This window comes from Trifolium pratense, linkage group LG4, assembly GCF_020283565.1.
Source record: "Trifolium pratense cultivar HEN17-A07 linkage group LG4, ARS_RC_1.1, whole genome shotgun sequence".
Lineage (NCBI taxonomy): Eukaryota > Viridiplantae > Streptophyta > Magnoliopsida > Fabales > Fabaceae > Trifolium > Trifolium pratense.
Window position 1 is genome coordinate 29,036,301 of NC_060062.1, and position 26,533 is coordinate 29,062,833.

The 26,533-nt window shown below is 32.1% G+C and overlaps 1 long non-coding RNA gene across 5 annotated transcripts; it reads right to left on the minus strand.

Annotated features, from left to right (window-relative positions):
* Positions 1 to 17,004: 17,004 nt before the first annotated feature.
* LOC123882024 lies at positions 17,005 to 20,850 on the minus strand. 5 transcript variants are annotated; one of them, XR_006799669.1, is made up of 6 exons: positions 20,578 to 20,850; positions 20,436 to 20,503; positions 18,926 to 19,024; positions 18,316 to 18,393; positions 17,895 to 18,216; positions 17,005 to 17,666 (listed from the first exon to the last, which is right to left on the minus strand). It is a non-coding gene; the product is annotated as an uncharacterized LOC123882024 (long non-coding RNA). The 5 variants fall into 5 exon arrangements; XR_006799668.1 differs by lacking the exon at positions 18,316 to 18,393 and having other exon boundaries at positions 17,005 to 17,323; positions 17,527 to 17,666; positions 20,578 to 20,831; XR_006799670.1 differs by lacking the exon at positions 20,436 to 20,503 and having other exon boundaries at positions 20,578 to 20,831.
* Positions 20,851 to 26,533: the final 5,683 nt, after the last annotated feature.

A 26,533-nucleotide genomic window follows, 5' to 3' on the forward strand; every position in this document is an offset into this window, starting at 1 on the left:
ATACTTCCATATTTAGGAAACTAGTATTTGGACCCGTGCCAAGCACGGGTAAAAAATATATTTATAAAAGAGTTAAAAGAAATTTTTCATCTCTATAAATATTTTAAATTTTATTTTAGTCCCTGTATTCTTTTTAGCGTATTTTAGTTCTTTAAATATTTTTTGTCACAATATTTTATTATTGCTTTTAAGTCAACTCATATGCACTCTATATTTCTGAAAGAGTTTTGTATTCATGTTTATGTTTATATTGTTATAAGAATCTCTCGTATTGAAATTTTGAATTTTTTTCACAGTCATATTTATTAAATATATAGAAATCTATCTTGCAAAATTTTAATTGTTTTTAACATGGGATGAGTTAAATATCAATTTTTAAGTTTGTGATGCTTAATTCGTCAAAAAAAAAATTTGGCATTTAAAAATCCATCTTTTGTTAAAAAATTTTATCGAAATTCTCCTATTGAAGTTTAGAATTTTTAACAAAAGATGAGTTGACTTAAAAGCAGTGACTAAAAGTCGTTACGAAAAATAAGACGGATGAATTGGCTTAAAAGCAGAGACTAAAAGTTATTACGAAAAATATTTGAGAACCAAAATTTGTTTAAAAAAAAATTATAAAGAGTAAAAATGAAATTTGAGATATTTATAAAAATAAAAAATTTATTTAACTCTTTATAAAATTTGCAATTTTTTAATATAAATTATAAAAGATGTCTTTATAGTCGTAAAAAGTCAATAATAAAAAAATGTAGATAAATAGTGGAATTATCATGAACTTTTAAAGTCAAATTTTCATGTTTTTATTTATGACCACGGACTAAATTTTCATAAACGATCATTTTAACGTTCGTTAAGTTGAATCATTTTGTCCAATAAGGTGGAGGATATGAGAATTTCAAGTTTAACACATGCTAGAGTTATTCGCATCATGTGGCAAAGAAGCGAGAACTTAAAAACTTAATTAGTTGAGTCTAAAATTAATCCTTTACCTTTTGTTAAAAAAAATATAATCAATTTTTGGCTATATTGCACTTTTGGCCCCCTAAGTTTTGGAAAGTTGCAATTTTGGCCCTCTGTGTTTCAAAATAGCACTTTTGGCCCCCTATGTTTACCCCATTTTGCAAAAGGTTAATTTTAACCAAGTCAATGCTGATGTGGTAAGTCACTTAAGTGACTCAGTTGCCACATCAGCTTTTTTTGTCACTTATAATTTTTTATTTATTTTTAACAAAAAAGAAAGAAAAGGAACTATAGTATAGTAGAACAAATGTAAAAACTGTGCACATAAACTTGATCTTTTAAGACCTGTGACATTGAAAATGGTCCTTCGCTATTAAACAAAATTATTTTTATGTCACTGTAAATTTTGAAGGAAAAAAAAAGAAGGTTGAAGCTGTAAATTTTTGCAATTAAATAGAAGTTAATCAGAAATTTTGCTCAGAATTTCTTAGGGTGTGTGTGGTTGTGATAAGAAAATGAGAAGAGAGAAATAGGTGAATAGAGAGAAAATGAAATAGATAAAAAAAGTAGTCTCCCTATTAATATATAACTAAAAATATAGATTCCGTAAAAATTATAAAATAAATAGGTCTTTATATTAATATATGCAGAAGTATATATATATATATATATGTTCTCGTAGAAATTACAATAAAAAAAATAGGCCCCTATTGATGTATGTTGTAATTTTTTTTATGATTGTCCAACTCAAATTAGGGTTATATTTCACTTTGATTTCTTGGGAAACACTACCCCTTGAGTGATTTCTATGTAATTGTTTTTCTTTTAGGCTTTTAGGCCTCCTTAATATATATATAAAAAAATTGTCATCGTATTAATATGAATAAAAATATAGATATCATAAAAATTACAAAAAAAAATATGGGTCTTCATATTAATATATATTAATAGATATATAAGTTCTCGTAGAAATTACAAAAAAATAGTCCTTCATATTAACATGAGTAGAAATTAAGACTATAATATATATTACAAAAATAGAATAGATCCCGTAATAATGTATGAATCTATAGATTTCTTTACTGTCATAATTAATGCATATTAATTTATTTTGTTGGGTTGGAATGCATATATATTTTTGTAAACTTGTTATTTTCTTTTGTTAAAAAACTATACTATGTGTTTTTCTTTGTGTGCCCAATTTTGTGTTAGTGTAAGATTAATATGCTAGTTATATATTATTTCTATATTTGACTTGAGCAATTGAGTACAATGAAACTTTTTTTTTTATCGAAAGTGGCAGTGAAACTTCTAAATAATATTATACGTACAAAACAAAAATTTACACACATAAACTTTAATTTTCTCTGTTTAATTACATTTTTCCGCTTTTTTTCTTCATGTTTTCCTTATATAAACTTTTTTTATTTTTTTTGGACACATAAACACTTCTTTCTTCATGTTTCCCTTATATAAACTTTTTGGACAAAATATCCAAATTTCCATGTTACAACTATAAGATCAACCAAAAGAGACAAACAAACAAAACTAATTAAATGATAAGTCAAATTTCAATCGACTCTATAACATATTCATTTGAACAATAAAAATTGTATTTCAGGTAAACATTTCAAAACTCTAATTAATTCAAATTTAATTACAATAAAATAAATAGTTTATGAATCTTGAAACTGCCAATATAATATTGAAAGTACCAAAGATAAACCTTGAATCATCTGCAAAAAAGAAAAAAGTTGGATCAAATAAACACATTCAAGTTTTGAAAGAAATTAACAATAAAGATTAACTAACCAAATAGAAAAGAATAAAGGAGTCTGGGAAATTATATCGCCCTTTCTCCTCTTTGGTGGTCTTCTCTAAATAAATAAAAAATAATACGGAAAATAATCCTAACCTAATAAAAAATAAATCAATTTTCTCCTTAATTGCAATCATCTTGGTCTTAATTGAGTCCTTTCACATTCTTTCTACATATCTGCAAATGAAATATAACAGATGATTAAATCCAATATAAAACATCATATTGACAAAATCATTATAAAAATAAAAAAAAAACCGGGAGTAAATACTGATAAAAAAATATACATCATATATTTGCAAGAAAAATAAGATATGAGAATAAAAATAAAAAATAAGAATAGAAAGACATCAAATAATAACATTAATTATTTTCCATGATTTATGGATGAAATATCTTAAAATTAAAAGTGTAAATAAATACTAACAAATAAATCTGTACAATAGTAGTCATTTTCTAAATTTGTAATTTTGAATTATAAACAAAATCGTATAAAGCTTCTCAATTTTTAAAAATAAATTAAAAGAGGATATCACACATTTTTTTTAATAAACATGTTTACACTCATTTTTTTATCCTATTACAATTGCAATGACTAATAATAATTCTTATTTTAAATTGTTTTAATAGTAAGAATAATTCTTATTTTATCGGTTATGTATATTCATCAGTCATTAATTCCTTAGTCCTTAATTGCATATATTTCTCATATGTACAACTTTTTTTTTATGTCATTATTTAATTACATAATTACATAATTGATTACCATTTATACGATTTTGGCCAAAAATAAAAGTATTAATTGAACAATTTATGTGGAAAAAAAAAATCCGCATAAAATTGTGGAATTTCTTATTGCTATTGCTATATTTAGACAACTTTTTTCTTGTCATAAACACGCATAAAAAGTTGTCTAAAAGTTTTTCTTAATAAGAATGGAATTTTTTATGCTATTGAACAGTTTATGTGAAAAAAGTTTTTGCTATTGAATAGTTTTTCTTATTATTTGTATTTATATCAGTTTAATGTTATAGAAAAACTTTTCCTTATTAAAAACACGCTATTGGTCTAACGAATGGAATGACTTTTATTTCATTAAATCAATAAATCAATAAATCAATGATGCGTTTTAAAAAAAAGGCAAGAATCATGAATGTAATTAATGTGATAATTGGGATTATCATATTTACATATGGTGTGTGGTCAACAATTTTATTAATTTGGTTTAATGAAATAAAATACGCAAATGGGCTGGACTGGACAATTTTTTCTACATGTACCATTTTCGTTTGTTTATCATCATTTTGGACAGATTGTTTTTTTGTCATTAATTTTAATAACCACATTAAATTTCAAATGCATGAGAAATGAGAATGAATGAGAAGAGGAGAGAGAAAGACAAATAAATCTGGTTTTATCATATTTATAGATTTATAGATTATAGATATAGATAGATTTCATTGAAGGCAAAATCAAAGGAGATGTGTTGGTTGTTTTTAATCAGGCCATATAATATGAGAGAAAAAATGAAATCGGTTTATATATAATTGCTTATAGAGAATTATATAAATTAGAAATTACTTAAAGTTTCTACATTTTTTTTACTTAAGCTTTAATAATAAAAGTATAATAATTTATAATTGTCATGTGTCTTGTGTACACTTTCATGATACACTTTATTAATGTTTAAACTTTGATTAAATATGTATATATATGTAGATTGAACCAAAAGAATAAAGAATGAGAGATGAAAAAATACGTATAAAAAGAATTAAAAAAATAGAGAGTTCCAAATTTTTATTTCATAACAATAGAGAGGTTCGATAAACATGTAAGATAAATATAATATTTCATCTTCTCAACAACAGAGAGGTCAATTAATATAGATGTCTACTATATGTAATTATTTCATCTTCTTAACATGTAAGATATAGATGTCTATTGTAAAAAAAAAAAAAGATATAGATGTCTAGAAATACCAATATAAAATAAAAACCATAGATCTTGACCAAATAAATAAATAAAAACCACATATCAATCACATATATAGATGGTATACCATTCTTATCTTTTTACTGGATCATGAATCTGCAATAAACAATGAAAACAATTATAATCAAAATTAGAAACCATGTATTAAGGTTATACACGTTGCAAACACTCGAATCAGGGTATTCGATTATGATAGAAATGTATAAAAAATTAGACCAAAAAAAATGTCATACAAATAAGTCACACAAAAGAGGTGAAGAGAAGAAGAGAATACCTATGATTGTTGTAGCTAGAAAAAAAAATAGGATAAACAAAAGTATAAGAAGATTAAAATTGATGTGAGGAAAATTTGATGAGAAAGTGAATAAAAAAAAATAAAGACAAAAAAAAGAGTAATATTACTATACCTGAAATACCTATCACATAAATAAAATGGTGATATCTACATATTGTTGGTAAAATATATATATATATATATATATATATATATATATATATATATATATATATATATATATATATATATATATATATATATATATATATATATATATATATATATATATATATATATATGTTTAGTCCTTCATAGCATGATTAATTATAATTGTAGGAAAAATAGAAGAATAAACAATTGCACAAAATAATAGTACCTCAATAATATGAATGTTGCATATATTTTGTTCCATGAATCTCAACTTTATCTCCACAAATCAATCTCCATGGGAATCCCTAGAAATCAAAACATGTATATTTTTATCAAATTAGCAATAAGAACCATAACACAAAAATCTACCAATACAAAACCACATAAAAAAGTATATTGTATAAATTAAAAGTAAAAATATTAAAAAACATATACATATAAATCAACAAAAACACAACGTATGATACTAAATTAGTTCAAACATCTCATCCATCATCATGTATGGTTTTCATTCACAAATAATATAAGAATTTTTCTTCTATTGCCATGAAAAACGTATTTTTACCATAATTAGAAATAAATGTATTACCGAAATTATATCACATTTATTGCTCCGTGAAAATTAAGGAAATATTTTTTAAATTTAAAATGTGAGAAAATGCGCATTAAAACTCATAATTGTATTAAATGTCAAATGAACCACAGAGAAGAATGCATATGAGAGAGAAAGAGAAATCATTCTGGCTTATTACATATTATAGATTGGATTCCTTGCGTTTAATGTCTAACAAGAATCGATATGCAAATACTTCAACATTATTGGTTGAATGTGAAAATCAAATTTTTTATGTCTAAAAAAAACCAATCCAATACGGTGGTGAGTGGATTGGTTTGAGTGAACGTGTCGTTTGAAATGACTTTTTAAAAAAAAAAAATTCACAAAAAAATAATATAATAATAATTTTGAGTTAGACACAACAGGTATCATAATCTAGCATAATCTAATTGTTGGATACAACCTTGGATTTTGGTAGAACACCACAGACAAATGGACATTTCTAGTAATTGTGAGAGCTTTCTTTAAACCCCATTACACAAACTTTAGATTCGTCATAAAGACTAACAATATGGATAAGAAGCTAGCTCATCTCATATGCACTCCAAGGTTTTAAAATTCTTACTTGAGCCACAAATTTTTAAGACCTTTTATGCAAGATGTATGACTGCATCACCACACATAAAATGTGGACCTGCAATATCATGCATGCATTGGCTTTATATATGACAACTTAGAAACTGACCCTCTTGATAGTCAAGTCAAGTATGACCTACTTTCACTTTATTCTCGTGGTAATCTAGTAGCTACTACCATCAAAACTAACATGATTTGTCCAATCATATTCATCCATAGCATTTAGTTGCATCAACTTTCTTTAAGGCCTGTGGTCTGTCATTTTATCTCTCATGTCTCTTTTTTTTCTATATCAAAGTAGATGTTCTTTATATATATGTCTAATATATGACTAGTTTAGACTACATACATTAATATTTAATGTTTTTCTTTTTGAATTTATAAATTTTGAGACTTTAAATTGCGGTCGTAGTTACACCATAATCTTTGGTATTGTGGATGATTTTAAAGAAAATGTGGTTCACAGTATAATATTGTAGTTGTGATGTCGTTGCAGAGGTCCTAAATATCTTATCACTGCTGTCTCATTTAAAATATTTTAGAATTGAGAGTTAAGTCTAATAATAAAATGAAATATAAATTTTCATAACAGTCTCGTCCTTAATGAAAAATGTCTCGATGTCTCCAATCTAGACTAAAAGGTTTGTCATTCGTTGTGCTTAGGCCTTTTTTAATTCCCTAAAGATGACAACAATGTTTTGAACCAAGTTGAAAGTGAAGCATCAGCCGCATACTAAATAGTAGATCACAATTGGAATCCATGCTAGCGATGTTGTTAATTTGATGGTACGTGGTGGCTTGCATTCACTCCAATGTTCAAGTTAGCAGATGATTACGATGCGTACGTGAGAGGTAAAATACTCCCTTCGATCTTAATATAAGAGAAATTTTACTTTTTAGATTCATTGATAATCTAATGTATCTAGACTATATTATTGATAATCTAATGTGTGGATTTGTTCTTAAAAAATTATAAGGAACATTTTGAAAAAATCACACAGATCAAGGAAACACATTTAATATAGTTATTTTCAATTAATACTGTTATAAATTTAAATTTATTCCATATATACCCTTATTTAATTACTCTTTATTGTGTAAAAAAATTTCTCTTTATTCAACTAACTTACATATTTTAAAATTTTCTCTCATAATAAATAAGGGCATAAGTGAAATTTGTAACGACCCATTTTTCGTATTCGTATATTTTATTAAATGTTATTTTATTTATTAATTGGCTTTTAATATTTTAGTGAGCGACGAATAATTATTTAGCCGAACGTAAGTTATTAGACGCGAGAACCATTGTTTTGGGCTTAATGGGCGTGAGAGGCATTGGGCCTAAGCCATTTGGGCTTGGTTCATGACAATGGGAAGTAGTATATGTAGCAAGTCAAACACATGAATAGTATCACAATTCATTTGTTTGAGTTTTGAGTAGAGCAAGAGCAAAACCATAGAGCAAGGGCTAGGGTTTGATCTAGAGAGAAAGCTTGAGCAAGGAAAGGCTTGGATCATCATCTTTGTTTAAGGTAAGAGATTAGAATTCATGATTCTTGAGTGGCAAGGAGAGGGGAGATTGTCTATGTCTCCATTCCCGAACTCTCCCACTCAATTTCTTTTTAGACTTTTGATTAAGCTTTTTGTATGTGAGTGTGATGTTCTTCATCATCACTTTGTATGTGTTAATCACTAGCTTGATTCCATGAAGAATATGTATGTATTTGAATCATTTTTGAAAAGTTTATGAAAGTTACTTAAAACCCAAGAAATTGGCATGATTTTGATTGTTTGAGGTATTTGGATGTTTGGAAGGGATGATTAATGTTCCTTGATACCATATATGCTTGAAATAGCTGTTTATATGAATTTATAACATGTTTGAATGAATTTTTGAGTTGATTTAATGATAAACCGCCTTAGTTAACTCAAGAACAGATATTTTCTTTCTGGTGTAGTTCGCTGAGCGAACAGGAGTTCGCTATAGCGAACATGTTCGCCACAAGCTCGCTACCTGTTCGCCATGCACCTGTAATCCTCTGATGTAGTTCGCTACAGCGAACTGAGCTTCGCTTAGCGAATAAGTTCGCTACCTGTTCGCTACGGCTTCGCTTAGCGAATAGTACTGAACCTGCAACTTTTGTTATTTGGTTGTAAGTGTATTTAGGCACTTGTATCATGGTTTAAGGGTATCCTTACATGATTGTTGATACATGTTGATGCTGTTAATGCTTATTGTTAATCGTTATATGATTGATAAACGTGTATGCAATAAGTTGTAGCTTAAAGTAAGCAATGTGATGTTTTGGCATTAATTTGCAATGTTAAGTGAATGTGTTAGGATTGTGTTCCCGCATTCATAAAAGAGTAGCTTCGAGCTAGAGAATATCATATGGTTGATATGTGTATGCATACATGCATTCATGATTGTATGTGAACATTGGAAACTTGGGTTCCAATAACGAAAATGGATTATGTGTCCATAATGAAGCCGAGGATCGGATTAGATGAATCCATGAGTCCGGAGTTGCTATCCAACAGGATATAAAACTGTGTTGGCTTATCCAAGGGAGATAAGATGGTTCGGTAAGTTCCGACATATCCAGCATGATATAAAACTGTTCTTGGTCCACCGTTGGTGAGACATCTTGGTACCACATGCATTTAGTTATGTCTAGGGATGGCATGACAGTGAATTAATTGGCATTAGATACCTTAGGGTAAATGCGCATATATTTGATAAATGGTATGTGACATTTATTTGGTTGAATTGTGTTGAACTTTATTAATTGATAAATGTTTAGTGCGATGTTTTGACGTGAGTTAGAATATGTATGATAGCTCGAAAGTGTAAGGCCTTTCTTATACTCGTATGATATGCGATTATGTTTTCTAACTCTCTGCTTTGTGTTATTTGCTGGACCTTTGGGGGTTCAGATATTCAGGCTGAGGACTGTGCCGACGTTTAGACTGCTGCTTTAGCTTGGTGTTGAAGTACCTTTTGGTGAGGAGACTTAGCATAGATTACTCCTCTTAGTACTAGCTTTTGGTTAGAGTTTGTAAATAGTAAATGCTCTGGTAATGTAACATCGAGTCGGGGATTACGCTTGGATTTCATCGTATATCGGTGTTACCTTTTGATATGCTAGTTCTTGTATAAGTGACATCCTTAGGGATGAATATGGCTTATGTATATATATATGTATATATATATGCATGCTTGGTGTGATTGAATCCGCTGTTGCTTTTCATGTTAAATTTCATGACGCTCTGTGTGTGTATGCTTGTGTTTTATTTACCGCGTGGCACTCTGCCTTTACACTTGTTGAAAAGTTTTTAAAATTACGTTTTTAAGGGTAGTATGGGTTAGGGTGTTACAATAGTGGTATCAGAGCAGGTCGGTTCGTGTGAACCAATTAGGACTTTTCTTTTCCCCGTATGAGCATGTGTAGGGAACACTGTTAGTACTTTCTAACGTCTAGTTGTGATTCGTTCAGGAATCATGGCTGCTGCGAGAACGAATGCCCAGATTGCGGAAGCTTTGACCGCACTCACCAACATAGTGGTTAGAGATCATCAACCTGGAAGAGAGGTAGAGATGAGGTTGGAAAGGTTCATGAAGCAGAAACCGCCAACATTTACCGGAGGTTACAACCCGGATGGAGCTCACAAGTGGCTGGAGGAACTTGAAATAATTTTTGAAGCAATGGATTGTTCCGAGGAAGGGAAGACAACCCTTGGAACATATGTGTTGCGTGAGGAAGCGAACGTGTGGTGGAAGAACGCCAAGTTGAGGCTAGGACCCGGTGGTATGGCTATACCATGGGCAATGTTTAAAAGAGAATTTTTGGTTAAGTATTTTCCTGTAGATGTGAAGAATAAGAAAGTGGTAGAATTCATGGAGTTGAAACAGGGAAATATGACGGTGGCTGACTATGCCGTCAAGTTTGAGACTTTGTGTGCGTTTAGTCCGCATTACAACACTTTGGAAGCGGAGGACGACAAGTGTGTGAAGTTTGAAAGTGGTCTACGTCCAGACATCAAGCATATGATTGGATTTTCACAGATAAGGGATTTTGCGACCCTTGTGAACAAGAGTAGGATCTGTGATGAAGATGGTAGGGCAAAGGTGAACTACTATAAAGCTGTGAACGACCGAAAAGGGAAAGGGCAAGAGCGCGGAAAACCTTATGACAACCGCGGTAAAGGGAATACAAGTGGTGGCAAGAAGCCGATGAATGGAAGTTGTTATAACTGTGGAGAACGGGGTCATATATCTTATGATTGCCCGAGGAAGGGAGATAGGTGTAAGAATTGTGGAAAGCTGGGCCACAAGACCGAGGTTTGCAGAGTAAAAGTGGTGTGTTTCAATTGTGGTGAAGAAGGCCACAAGAGTCCGACTTGTAAGAAGCCCAAGAAGGTGATGGGCAAGGTGTTTGCTTTGAGTGGAGAGGATGCTAGCCTTGAGGACAATCTCATTAGAGGTACGTGTTTCATCTATGACACTCCTTTAATTGCGATTATAGATACGGGAGCGACGCATTCTTTTATTTCTTTGGATTGTGCGAAGCGTCTTAGTATTCCTTTAACGGATATGACGGGTAGGATGGAAATAGAAACTCCTGCTAATGGTTCAGTGATTACCCGACAAGTATGTCGTAGCTGCCCCGTAACCATTTTTGATAGGCACTTTGGTATGGATTTAGTGTGTATTCCACTTAGTGGTATGGATGTAATTTTTGGTATGAATTGGTTAATCTTCAACCGAATTCATATCAACTGTCGTGAGAAGGCCGTTGTTTTTCCGAAGCCGGAGGAGAACTTGCATTTGATGAGCGGGAAGGAAGTATCGGAAGCGTTGAAAGAACATGCCGAGATGTTCATGATGTTTGCATCATTGAAACTCGAAGGAGGAGTTAAGATAGAAGAGTTACCGATCGTTTGTGAATTCCCAGATGTGTTTCCGGATGATATATCTGATGTGCCTCCAAAGCGAGAGGTAGAGTTTTCTATCGACCTAGTACCTGGAACTAGTCCGATATCGATGGCGCCGTATCGAATGTCAGCGTCAGAGTTGAATGAGTTGAAGAAGCAACTTGAAGAGCTGCTTGAGAAGAGGTTTGTTCGACCGAGTGTTTCGCCATGGGGAGCGCCGGTATTACTTGTAAAGAAGAAAGATGGAAGCATGAGATTATGTATAGACTATCGTCAGTTGAACAAAGTGACGATCAAGAATAAATATCCACTTCCGAGGATAGATGATTTGATGGATCAACTAGTTGGAGCTTGCGTGTTTAGTAAGATCGATTTGAGATCTGGATACCATCAGATTAGAGTGAAGACGGAAGACATACCTAAGACTGCATTCAGGACGAGGTATGGGCACTACGAGTATTCAGTTATGCCGTTTGGTGTGACCAATGCACCCGGAGTTTTCATGGAGTATATGAACCGAATTTTCCATTCATTTTTGGATAGATTCGTGGTGGTGTTCATTGACGACATTTTGATTTACTCAAAATCCGAGGAAGAGCACGAAGAGCACTTGAGGATTGTTTTGCAAGTCTTGAAGGAGAAGAAGTTGTATGCCAAGTTGTCGAAGTGTGAATTTTGGATGAAAGAGGTGAGTTTCCTAGGGCATATAATTTCAAGTGGAGGAATCGCGGTAGATCCTGCGAAGGTTGACGCTGTGTCACAGTGGGGAACGCCGGAATCTGTTTCAGAGATTAGAAGTTTCCTTGGTTTAGCCGGTTATTATAGAAGATTCATCGAAGGTTTTTCGAAGTTGGCTTTACCGTTAACCAAGTTGACGAGGAAAGATCAAGCGTTTGTTTGGGATGGTATTTGTGAGAAGAGTTTCCAAGAGCTCAAGAGAAGATTGACTACTGCACCCGTGTTGATTTTACCCGATGCCAAAGAGTCGTTCGTCGTGTATTGCGATGCTTCGAAGTTAGGACTTGGTGGAGTGCTTATGCAAGGGGGTAATGTGGTAGCATATGCTTCAAGGCAACTGAAGGTTCACGAGAGGAACTATCCAACGCATGATTTGGAGTTAGCCGCAGTGGTGTTTGCTTTGAAAGTGTGGAGACACTACTTGTATGGATCGAGGTTTGAAGTGTTTAGTGATCACAAGAGTCTGAAATACTTATTCGACCAGAAGGAGTTGAATATGAGGCAACGAAGATGGCTCGAATTCTTAAAGGACTACGATTTTGAATTGAGTTATCACCCCGGAAAAGCCAATGTGGTGGCCGATGCATTAAGTAGGAAAACTTTGCATATGTCATCATTGATGGTGAGAGAGTTAGAGTTGATCGAAGAATTCCGAGACTTGAGTCTTGTGTGTGAGGTTACTTCTTCAAGTGTGAAGCTTGGAATGTTAAGATTGACGAATCCTTTTCTTGAAGATATTAAAGAACGTCAGAAATCGGATAAGAAATTGATGGAGAAGATGGTACTCATCAATGAAGGCAAGGAGACCAATATCAAGATTGACGAAGGTGGAGTCATGAGATTTCACGGAAGAGTTTGTGTACCGGATGTACCCGAATTAAAGAGAATGATCATGGAAGAAGGTCACAGGAGTGGTTTGAGTATTCATCCTGGAGTAACCAAGATGTATCAGGATTTGAGGAAGTTATTTTGGTGGCCGGGAATGAAGAGGCAAATTTCTGAATTTGTTTATTCCTGCTTAACTTGTCAGAAATCGAAGATTGAACATCAGAAGCCGTTTGGTTTGTTGCAACCAATGTTTATACCAGAATGGAAATGGGATAACATTGCAATGGATTTTGTGGGAGGTTTACCGAAGACCAAGAAAGGTAACGAGGTGATTTGGGTAGTGGTAGATCGTCTGACGAAGTGTGCTCACTTCATTGCTATCAGGAAAGGTACTTTGGTGCCTAAGTTGGCCGAGATTTATGTGGAGCAGATTGTGAAGCTACATGGTATTCCAACAAGTATTATTTCGGATAGAGATCCGAGATTTACTTCTAGATTTTGGGAAAGCTTGCAAGAAGCTTTAGGAACGAAGTTGAGGTTGAGTTCAGCGTATCATCCTCAGACAGATGGTCAGTCGGAGAGGACAATACAATCCTTAGAGGATTTGTTAAGAGCTTGCGTTTTGGAGCAAAACGTGAATTGGGATTCTTGTTTGCCGTTGGTAGAGTTTACATACAACAATAGTTACCATTCTAGTATCGGAATGGCACCGTTTGAGGCTTTGTATGGGAGAAGGTGTAGGACACCTCTGTGTTGGTATGAAACTGGAGAAGGTGCAATTCTTGGACCAGAGATTGTACAAGAAACAACAGAGAAGATTCGGATGATTCGTGAGAAGATGAAAGCGTCTCAGAGTCGACAGAAGAGTTATCATGATAAGAGGAGGAAGGACATTGAATTCCAAGAGGGGGATCATGTATTCCTACGAGTTACATCGACTTCTGGAGTAGGACGTGCGTTGAAGTCGCGAAAGTTAACATCGAGGTTTATTGGGCCGTTTGAGATTTTGAAGCGAGTTGGGAAAGTTGCGTATAGGATTGCATTACCGCCATCATTGGCGAATTTGCACGATGTTTTTCATGTATCACAGTTGCGCAAGTATGTGTCTGATCCGACACACGTGATTGAATCGGACGATGTTCAAGTGAGGGATGACTTGACCATCGAGACTGTGCCTTTGAGAATCGAAGGAAGAGAAGTGAAGAGGTTGAGAAACAAAGAGATTGCATCCGTGAAAGTCGTGTGGGGAGGACCGGCTGGTGAGAATGCGACGTGGGAGCTGGAAAGCAAGATGAGAGATTCTTATCCCGATCTGTTTCTAGGTAATTTCGAGGGCGAAATTCTTTTAAGGGGGGTAGGATTGTAACGACCCATTTTTCGTATTCGTATATTTTATTAAATGTTATTTTATTTATTAATTGGCTTTTAATATTTTAGTGAGCGACGAATAATTATTTAGCCGAACGTAAGTTATTAGACGCGAGAACCATTGTTTTGGGCTTAATGGGCGTGAGAGGCATTGGGCCTAAGCCATTTGGGCTTGGTTCATGACAATGGGAAGTAGTATATGTAGCAAGTCAAACACATGAATAGTATCACAATTCATTTGTTTGAGTTTTGAGTAGAGCAAGAGCAAAACCATAGAGCAAGGGCTAGGGTTTGATCTAGAGAGAAAGCTTGAGCAAGGAAAGGCTTGGATCATCATCTTTGTTTAAGGTAAGAGATTAGAATTCATGATTCTTGAGTGGCAAGGAGAGGGGAGATTGTCTATGTCTCCATTCCCGAACTCTCCCACTCAATTTCTTTTTAGACTTTTGATTAAGCTTTTTGTATGTGAGTGTGATGTTCTTCATCATCACTTTGTATGTGTTAATCACTAGCTTGATTCCATGAAGAATATGTATGTATTTGAATCATTTTTGAAAAGTTTATGAAAGTTACTTAAAACCCAAGAAATTGGCATGATTTTGATTGTTTGAGGTATTTGGATGTTTGGAAGGGATGATTAATGTTCCTTGATACCATATATGCTTGAAATAGCTGTTTATATGAATTTATAACATGTTTGAATGAATTTTTGAGTTGATTTAATGATAAACCGCCTTAGTTAACTCAAGAACAGATATTTTCTTTCTGGTGTAGTTCGCTGAGCGAACAGGAGTTCGCTATAGCGAACATGTTCGCCACAAGCTCGCTACCTGTTCGCCATGCACCTGTAATCCTCTGATGTAGTTCGCTACAGCGAACTGAGCTTCGCTTAGCGAATAAGTTCGCTACCTGTTCGCTACGGCTTCGCTTAGCGAATAGTACTGAACCTGCAACTTTTGTTATTTGGTTGTAAGTGTATTTAGGCACTTGTATCATGGTTTAAGGGTATCCTTACATGATTGTTGATACATGTTGATGCTGTTAATGCTTATTGTTAATCGTTATATGATTGATAAACGTGTATGCAATAAGTTGTAGCTTAAAGTAAGCAATGTGATGTTTTGGCATTAATTTGCAATGTTAAGTGAATGTGTTAGGATTGTGTTCCCGCATTCATAAAAGAGTAGCTTCGAGCTAGAGAATATCATATGGTTGATATGTGTATGCATACATGCATTCATGATTGTATGTGAACATTGGAAACTTGGGTTTCAATAACGAAAATGGATTATGTGTCCATAATGAAGCCGATGATCGGATTAGATGAATCCATGAGTCCGGAGTTGCTATCCAACAGGATATAAAACTGTGTTGGCTTATCCAAGGGAGATAAGATGGTTCGGTAAGTTCCGACATATCCAGCATGATATAAAACTGTTCTTGGTCCACCGTTGGTGAGACATCTTGGTACCACATGCATTTAGTTATGTCTAGGGATGACATGACAGTGAATTAATTGGCATTAGATACCTTAGGGTAAATGCGCATATATTTGATAAATGGTATGTGACATTTATTTGGTTGAATTGTGTTGAACTTTATTAATTGATAAATGTTTAGTGCGATGTTTTGACGTGAGTTAGAATATGTATGATAGCTCGAAAGTGTAAGGCCTTTCTTATACTCGTATGATATGCGATTATGTTTTCTAACTCTCTGCTTTGTGTTATTTGCTGGACCTTTGGGGGTTCAGATATTCAGGCTGAGGACTGTGCCGACGTTTAGACTGCTGCTTTAGCTTGGTGTTGAAGTACCTTTTGGTGAGGAGACTTAGCATAGATTACTCCTCTTAGTACTAGCTTTTGGTTAGAGTTTGTAAATAGTAAATGCTCTGGTAATGTAACATCGAGTCGGGGATTACGCTTGGATTTCATCGTATATCGGTGTTACCTTTTGATATGCTAGTTCTTGTATAAGTGACATCCTTAGGGATGAATATGGCTTATGTATATATATATGTATATATATATATGCATGCTTGGTGTGATTGAATCCGCTGTTGCTTTTCATGTTAAATTTCATGACGCTCTGTGTGTGTATGCTTGTGTTTTATTTACCGCGTGACACTCTGCCTTTACACTTGTTGAAAAGTTTTTAAAATTACGTTTTTAAGGGTAGTATGGGTTCACTACTAGAAAATTTGCTTTTTGCGACCGATTTAGCGACCGATTTTCATCAAAATCGGTCTCTAAATCCATTAGCGACCGAATTAGCGACCACAAAAAATCAGCATCAACGACCCTGGTCGCTACTCCATTGTGACCAAGCCAGCGACCGATATTTAGCGACCGAATAGCGACAGATTTTAGAGACCGAAATAGTGACCAAACTTAGAGACCAGCTTAGAGACTGAGTTTGTGACGCTTGATGCGATGTTTTGTCCGACGCTATAGCAACTGATTTAGTGACTAATACTAGCGACTGATTTAGCGACCGATTTGAAAATAATTTCTATGTTTGTTGCGACCGATTTTGCGACCAATTTGTTAATTTCAGTCTCTATTTCAGTCTCTAAATGAAATTTTTTTTTTGGCATTATGTTATTATTTATCAAACTTAATTTACCAATAAACTTAATTGATCATAAAATCAAATCATGATAATTTATTTTAATTAAACTGTGCCAAAAAAAAAAAAAAACTAAAGTCAAAAGCATCACATATGTTTCTAAATACCATAAGACATTCAAACAATGCATCATACAAAGTATGGCTACTCAAATCCAATTACAAGCATTATCAACCAATTGATATTGATCCCAAAATTGGTTAAGAATCTCAAACAATAATCATATATTGTATATGATATACATATAACATGTTCTTAACAATACACAAATGTGGAAGTATCATTCACTTTTACTTATAAGCACAAAATCAAAGAACCTATTTGGTCATAATTAAGAGACTTGAACAATGACACTCATGTACTTTAACAGTGACACTCATGTTTTCCTTTTCTTAATGTCTCCATTGTATTATTCTTCCTCCAGATCAACAACCTGCAAAATGGTCAAGACAAAATTCAAATCACAATTTCACAAATCATAATCAATTTAGGAGACTCAAGTAATTATTATGAAAATCATAATCAATTTAAAGAGTATATATATTAAAAAGTTTGAAGAACTGAACATGCCTCAATATAAGACTAGCATGGATGACATAGAAAAAGAGAAAGTGTGAATAACAAAGCTTTTTTTACCAATAACCCAACTCTTCCTTATGAACATTCAACTCCAAACCAATTACAAGGGTCAACACCAAATTCATCATCAACCCAATTTGACAAAGCATCAAAAGGGTCACTCATAATTCCTTGCTTGAACTTCAAAAGTGCTTTACCTACAAAAACAACAGAACCCACTTTTCAGCTTTTGTTTCATTCCATCCAAAATTTAGAAGCAAAAGAATATCAAATGTATTACATGCTCTTCCCTTTTAAGATTTGGATTCAACCGTATATGTTTTCAGATTTCTAGAACACACGCACTTGAAATGATGCATTGTGGTCTGAATTGGAATAAAAAATAAAAGCAGTCATCTAGCTATAAAATCACTATGTATATATACCTTAAAAGTGTAACCATTTCCTTCAAACTTGTGTATTTGCTTTTCTTTTCATCTCTATAAGTTCTGGATCATCAAAAATATTAAAAGTTTGACTCCTTAATTGGTGAGACACTAGTAGGATCATCACAAAAAAAAAAAAAAATAGCTTCATCAAAGATGCGAAAACAGAATAACAACTTAAAGATATACTATAAATTACCCTCATCTCCACCTTGATCTTGTGGAAAGTACAACAATGGCATAGCCTTACTCTCACCTCCTCCTTGATCCTAACAAAATATATGGTTCTGCCTCACTTCTAGCATTCATGCTCTTCTGAATGCTGCACATCCATAATATATATAGTCAGTGATGAGCAATCAAGTGTAAAAACTACAGAGTAGGAAATCTTAACAGAGGCATAAGGCATGCCAAATCATACAAATCAGAGTGAATTTGTTCCCCAATGCAACACAAACCAAATCAAGAACTAATTCCAATCCTCGATGTCCTTTTTTAACTGTTGAAAGAACAAATATTTTAAAAATGCATTGAAAATTTAATTGAAAAACATCATGTATTCAGTGAAGAAAGTAACTTGAACCAAGTGTGCACAGAATTCAGCATAAATGTCTGGCTGCAAATGTGTAATTACAAGTTCACAACTATAGTAATTAAAACTTTAAAAAAAAAAAAAAAAAACTAATATTTAGGTTGTGGAATGTAAGTCCTACAGCAGGAGCTTCTTCAATTATGTTTTGGTGTCTTTCTTTGCACATAAAAAGATAATTGAAGAAGAGAATTATTCACCAAAAGATAATTATGTGCAAAGAGAAAAAAGAGAAAAAGAACACCAATATTGTAAAAAACTACAAATTGAATGAACATTCCAAATAACTTACAAAACAATACTACATCAACTAACTTCAGTGTTCCATAAAAAATCATAATAAGCACAAGATTAATGTCAAAACATAGCAGAAAACGTGACAATTAAAGAAAAGTCAATCATTAGAAAAGGATTTCCACCTTTGTAAACCAGCACCTCATACCTTAACTGATATGCTCACTCGAACAAATGATGCATTGGAAATTGGACCTATGCAGATATGTTGCAGCATGTCCTTTGCTCGAAGTTCAAAATTCAAAATCTAAGATTGTCTAAGAGAATTAGTAACAGTAGAAACACCAGGTAAAAGTAAAACACAAAACAATTTTATTAGGCTCTTGAATCAAAAGATGAAGAGACAAAATCATTTTTAACCATCACATGTAAAGTGCACAATATTTTATCTACAGGTTTTAAGTTGTAAACTAATGCACACAAAAGGCATATCATTGTTACACATCACAAGTTTACAATCCAAGTTTACACATTCCTCAAACAATGATAGACATTCACTTGAAAATCTATATTAGGTGAAACAAACTGATAAACATGTCCTTCAAAGCAATAGAAAGGTAGTTAATTTGCACAGTGCAGAAGCATAAACGGACATGATGTCATGAAAACAAGAACTGATTGCTTAAATTTATAAATTCATTTCAGTCACAGTTTATAGCTTAATTAGAACCATAATATTATTCGTAACTTGCGGAACTTTACCGAGCAAAGCAAAGCAAAGCAAAAAAAAAATCGTGAAAAAGCTGTAAAATTAGACACAAAAGGAGCAAGGAGCAGCACACAATCAAGGCACGAAGGTTAGGCGTGTAATTAAGTATTACTAAATGGACCATACTCTTAGAAGATTCATCAAGATACTTAGATTTGTCTCCAAATTATAATATTACAAATTACAATATATACTCGAAATACAAAATCTAAAAATATTATCATTATAGTCTCCGAAATATCAATAGTGGGACGAACCTAATGTAGAGAACTAAGTTGATAAGATTCTACATTGTTGAGAATCAAATTGAGTAATTACTCAATTTCAACATGTTAAAAAAAACCTACTTCTTTCACATGAGTGCTATGATCCATGGTGAGTTGAGGATGATTCCCAATCTAAGCAGCTAAAATTGCACGACTATCACCAACATATCAAATAAACATCTTCACCTTTCATCAACATAACCAAAACACAAGAACCCATAATAGTCAAAACAGGATTATGATTAATCATCCTCAGTTTTCCTCATTACCTCAGAAAGAGCTTCTAACACATCTATGTGACAAAAACCCTATTCACTTTTCGCTTTATTACTACTATTTCGATTTCGATTACATAGAAATTACATAGAAACCCTCTAAGCTCATCATGTAGAGCATAAAAAATATTATTAACAAGACAATCAGTTGCATCAGGACCATTAAATCCATCATAAATTCCCACATAAACCCATTCATGTTCCTCACAAATCACAATATGCATACGAGTCCTCATACAAACCAAGGCAAAAGTGTTACCCCAAAACTTTGTTTATCAAACACTAACACACACTATATAATTAATGCTTCTACCATACACACCAAAAAAAATCCTAAAAAAATTTATGTAAATAAACAAAATTTCGAAACCACTTTGAATGTAATGCAAGAAGCAAAATATCAAATACCTGATATGCAACATGAAGTCGTGAGACATCGAAAACAAGACTAGATGACTGATTCGAAGACAAAGGACCTAAAATAATCGCACAAAAAAAAATCAGAAAGAGAAGAAAAAACTGTGAACGAAGAGGGAAAAGTAATACGCACGAGGAAGATCGATCGGATATTTGAAAACGACATCATTTGAGACAGCGGAGGTTGAGGTCGTTGTCTCTGTGACCACGAAGGGAAACGTGAATGTGTCAGTTTGGGTGGAGAAGAGGAGAACAGACGTGTGAAAAGCGGTGTTGCGGTGGAGAAGAGGTGAAAATTTGATTTAGGGTGAACGCGAAGAGGTGGAGAAGCGGTGTTGCGGTGGGTGGTGCAGCGAAAATATGGTTCACCATTCCAGGGTTAAGCGAAATTTGATTTGGGAAACTTGAAAAGTGACAAGTAAAAATTGATTTTAAAAAATTGATTTGGGTTAGGCGACGGATTTTAGTGACCAAAATAATTCGGTCGCTAATTTTCAGTATCTAAATCGGTCTCTACATTTAATAGCGACCGATTTAGCGACCAAAATATTTTTTTATTTTAAATCTTGACATTTTGGTCTCTAATTCGGTCTCTATAGTGACCAAAATAATTCAGTCTCTAAATCGGTCGCTAAAAGCGAATTTTCTAGTAGTGGTTAGGGTGTTACAAAATTGAACATTTAAAACATTTGGAAATTGGTCAAAATTTCTTATAAAAAGGACAAATTTTTTCCCGCAAAGTGTTCTTTATAAAAAGGACCGGAGGGAATATTTACTTAGGAATTACTTTTAAAATGCCGAAGGAGGTGCAACTAAGTGTTGAATATGAAATTGTGTTGTTGGAGTTTGTTTGAAGTTTCGCATTGCTTAGATTTCCTGGTTATTGAGTGTATAAATTTGTGAGAGCAACCTCATAATATGAGCTAACTTTTGGAGTTGAAACTTAAGCATATTTAATATGGTATCATAACCGGATTTAAGATTGCAACGTGGACATATAACACATGCCCACGCTAGCTAGGCGTAAGGGTGAATGTTGAATAAGGAGGATAACGATTTGCATCTGCATGGGGAAAGAGTTGGTCAAATTCTGATTGGCCCTTACAATGACAAGGCAATGAAGAAATTAATTTAGATACAGACTTTGAATTTTATCAAGAAGTGATTCCTAGAATATTGTTTAGCTTGGAATTATAAATGGGAAAGTAGGACCTATTTTAGGAGTTGCATTTTACACACTAATGTTTTTGTTAGAACTAAGATGAACACCAAAACTTTGCTGCAAAAGTTATACCTTAGCTTTGTTGAATCAGTTGAACCATAATTTATATTTTGTATTTTTTTTTTACTTTTTAAATATTTTATTTGCTTGTTTTTTTTGTTGAATTAGGTTGAACTGATTCAACCATTCTTTAAAGGTTTTATTGATTAGAATTTGTTGGGTCATGATAGGATATGAGATAATTATATCGAACAATATTTCTCACTACATTATTTTAAGCCAAAACTTATGTATTAGGTTTATAGATTTTCCCACTTATAAAATATTTAACATCCACTTTTTTATTTAACGTGAGATTCAACTCACATCTGAAATATCAACAAAGTTTTTGTCCAATCTTTAAAAGAAAAAAATTGAAATAGATCTCCAATTAGGGGCGGACCCAGCCATGAATTATTAGTGTGGCTAAATTTTTAGCATTACTAAAAACATTTATCATTGTTCCAATAATTCAGTTAAATAACAAACAATATATAATATTACTACTAATACAATATGTATATCCAAAAAAAAAAAACACCAATAATCCATAAAATTTCTATTAAAAAAAAATCAATAAACTAACAAACTATACAAAAAAAAAACTATATCGCCCAAAAAAAAAACTATATCCATAAAAACCACAAAATTTCTGTTCGAAAAAAAAGAGCTATAACTTGTTAAATAGTATATGTTAAAGGGTCATGTTAAACACTGCACCCGGTGCACTTGTTAAACATACCAAAAATAGAAATAAAACATAAAGTTAATGTTAATAAAAATAACTTTTTACACTTTCAATGCATTGAATGCACAAGTTTCAAGACAAAATTTCATTTTTGATATGCTTAACTAGTGCACCGGATGCACTATTTAACATTTTCCTATGTTAAATCATACATATTACTATACTATTGTTTGATACTTCACAAGATTCTACCTTGGACCAGAATATATAGAACCCAAAATTATACTAGCTTATAGTTTATTTTGATAAACTAATTCAATTAGCTTATAACTTATTAATTTTTATTCCAATTTTACCTATATCATGTACTAATTGAAAAACTTAAAACTATTGAATAATTAATTTTACTCAGTACTACAACTTCAATTAGTCATCCACAATTTTTTGACAAATAAAGTCAAAGTTGATTATTATAAACATAAAAATTTATAACTTAAAATAATACACTATGTATAACCAATGACTTGAAATCAACAATAATAGACTATAAACCAATATTTACACTAATACTTAAATTAATGTGTACTGACTAATGAAAGACTTACGGTCATTAATAATAAACTCTAAAGTAATATTTACATTAATATTTGTATCAATGTGTATAAAGAATAACTTAAAATTATTTATAAAATTATTATTATTATTTTTAGAAAAATTTTGGGCTGAACTTGTGTGGCTATAGCCACACCATGCCTCACACAGGTCCGCCCCTCCAATACTAAAGTCTTCCTCCTATTAATAAGATAAGATAAGATGTGGTAAAATTTTACGCATTATCAATGGCCATTTTTTACACATGTGTAACATTTTTTACTTTCGCCATTAATTTAATCTGATTCGAGATTAGTTTTGACATCAAGTACACACATACACATGTGTAATTTTGCACAAAACAAATGATTTTCGAAATTGTGACCCCATGAAAGTTCAATATTGTACATAGTCCTTTCAGTTTTTTATGTAAAGAAAATTTACTTTTTAAATTTTCATTAAGGAAAAAATAAATTCTTAGTGAATTTAAAAAGTAATTTTATTTTATTTTTTTATATTAAAGATCGGAGCAAGTATATTTTAAGTCCACTTTTATGGAATCTATTGGTCCCCATGTTCTACTTCACTATTTTTAAAATTTTTTTTTGAGAATTTTTAAAATATACTTGAAATGTTACGGTGGTTAGTTTAAAACATTGCGTATATGAGTGTAATCTCGGAACTTTTTGTGAACAATAGTGAATTATTGTATTGTTTCAAATTTATATTTTTGAAAACTCTTTCAATGGTTGTATCCCTTCATCAATTGAGATACATTTCTCTATAAATAGAAATACTTTCTAGTGCACGAGAGTCATTGAATCAACGTTGTTATGTAAATTATCATTGATCGATATGCTTGATATGTGTGTGCAATTCATGTCAAGGTTTCGCAACCGATGTGAGACTTCTTAACACCCTCACGCCCATCACTATTGAGCTTGATGTATGGATATAAACGGTGAGTAGTCTGATAGCGAAAACTTGATAACAGGTGGCCCAACGAATTGTAGAGAAGACTCTGATACCAACTTAGTTGGGCATAACTCAACAGTTTCCAAAGTATCCGAAAGGGGGTTCACCATTGAACCCAACCCATTTGCATCTAGTTTGCATAAATCGACGGGGGCGAATCGAACCTAAAGCTTAGTGTAACACACACTATGGAATTTATATATGTGCAACCATTATCATGTTCTTCATTTTTATTTTGCTCATGTATTTGCAGCAAACCCCCAACACAAGATCGATCTAACACTTTTCATATTGAAGGTGTGAATTTTATAAATTATTTTCAACTTATTTTTATAAGTTCTTAAATATAGTTTATACTTTATATATATATATATATATATATATATATATATATATATATATATATATATATATATATATATATATATATATATATATAATTACACATGAACGAAATGTACGTAGACAGACAACACGCTGTGCTGCTAAACCTTTTTGTATAGCAAAATCAAGTTTTCGAAAAACTGCATCCATAAAGCTATGAGACATAACATTGTTTTGCATGACCCTTTGAACTCTTTTTAAAAGGTCTATAACTTTTAGTGCTAGGAATAATTTATCTTTACTTTTACATTTTAACATAAATGCTTCATCATGCAAGCGCTTATATTATAAGTTATAAATTAACCTATTTATTCAAACAGGACCCAATTCACGTAACACATAGAGGAAAAGTATAAATCAATCAATAATATCTTTCAAAGGTTAAATAATATACCTCACATTACTACAATTTTAGATTCGTTTGTAGTTGAAATAATGTACTTCAGTATCTTGACTATATGTCTGATTTCCTTTGGGTCTGCACTGAATGTGATTATGTAATGTAAAGAACTAACAAGTAAGCGACCAACTATCAATAATTCTTTTCATGTTCCATTAGATTCTTCAATAATGTTTCTTATAAGTTGTATTTCTTATGAAATAATATGCTGTCCTTCAATAATACATTGGTCAATGATTTGTACCTTACCTCAATTTTTGGTCGTTAAGATTTCTGCCATGTAATCATAATGAAAATTAAAATCTTTGCTTCAAAAGCAATTTTATTTTCTTCAAAATCAATTCAAAGCTCACATGTTAAGTTCTAAAAAGAATAAGGGTCTTGTTAACATGTGCATATAAGGCACATGATAAGGTATCTTAATATAGAAATTTAACATTTAATAATACAAGACATTTAATGCTTGAAAAGTTAAAATGCACAAATTCTAAGACATAATTTCTATTTTTACTACCTTAACATGTGCCATATATGCACATGTTAACATTCTCCAAAGAATAATTCAATTATTGTAGAATAAGAAGAAAGAAAAGCCCCACCCATCAGACAACCTCATAAACATTTTTTAAAAAAATAAAAGTTTAGATGAGCTGGTTTCAGGGCTTATAAGGGTAAAAAAAAATCCTCTAACATCGACGACAAAAGTCAAAGTTAAATTTTTTGTAAAATTTGAGTTGAATTCTTATCTACTGAGCCAATCTATTCAAACCTTATAAACATTTTTTTTATGTGATATATAAGTTATAATACTAGAATATAGATTTTTGTAGGATATTGTAAAATTTCCAAGTTTATAGTTCACTCGTGGTGAAAATTGACGAAGTTTTTGAATGAATTAGATGATTTCTTGGAAGTGGTTAACGGCGAGAAAAAAGGGAGGAATTTGTAGTTTCTAAGAATGGAAAACTTGTATCCTTAGATAGATAGAATTTGATTTCTTTTAACATATGATTATTGACTAGCGCTACTCTTGGTTTTTGGCTCAAGTACCCTAAGTACTTAATCTCGACTTATGGGTATAGTATCGTTTATACTTTTATCCAATCTATAAATTTCGTTGTTAAAAAAAAATTCTGATAGGGATAGACCAGCTTACTTATTCTATATGTAGGGAATAATAGTTTGAATTCTAATATAAAAAGGCAAATTAAGCTTTTTACAAAATATATTGATAAAAAACTTATGGCTAAAAGTTCATCATCCCTTATGCTAGATCCCACCTTTAAATCTTTATTAATCATTCTGTTTAGTTCCTTTTACCTGAAATAACAGAGTGGACACATGGAATTCTCTCAACCTGAATAAGTTTAGACTATAAAGTATTGGTTCTGTTGAGAAAATGACAAGAAACCAATAGTCACAAAATCATATCATAAATTCATAATGCAATTAATTATATGAACCATGGACTGATTTATATATATTTTTGTACTAAGGAGAAGAATGAGTGGTTGAGGATAATCACTTTACTGATTAAGCTAAGCAACCATTTAGATTCTCCTTAACCGGCCATGCTAACAATAGAAATTGGCCATACATACATTGATTCAAGAACCTTTAATTAAGGTTTTCTTTCGATGTTTAGAGAGACCCACCCACATGATCAAAAATGTTTTTTTTCCTTTTTAGATTATATAAAGGGTGAAAGTGAGTTAATCAGTAATCATAGAGAAGATTTTAACTGGACATGCTCTATTCATAATGAAGATCAATGTGCCAATCTAGTGAAG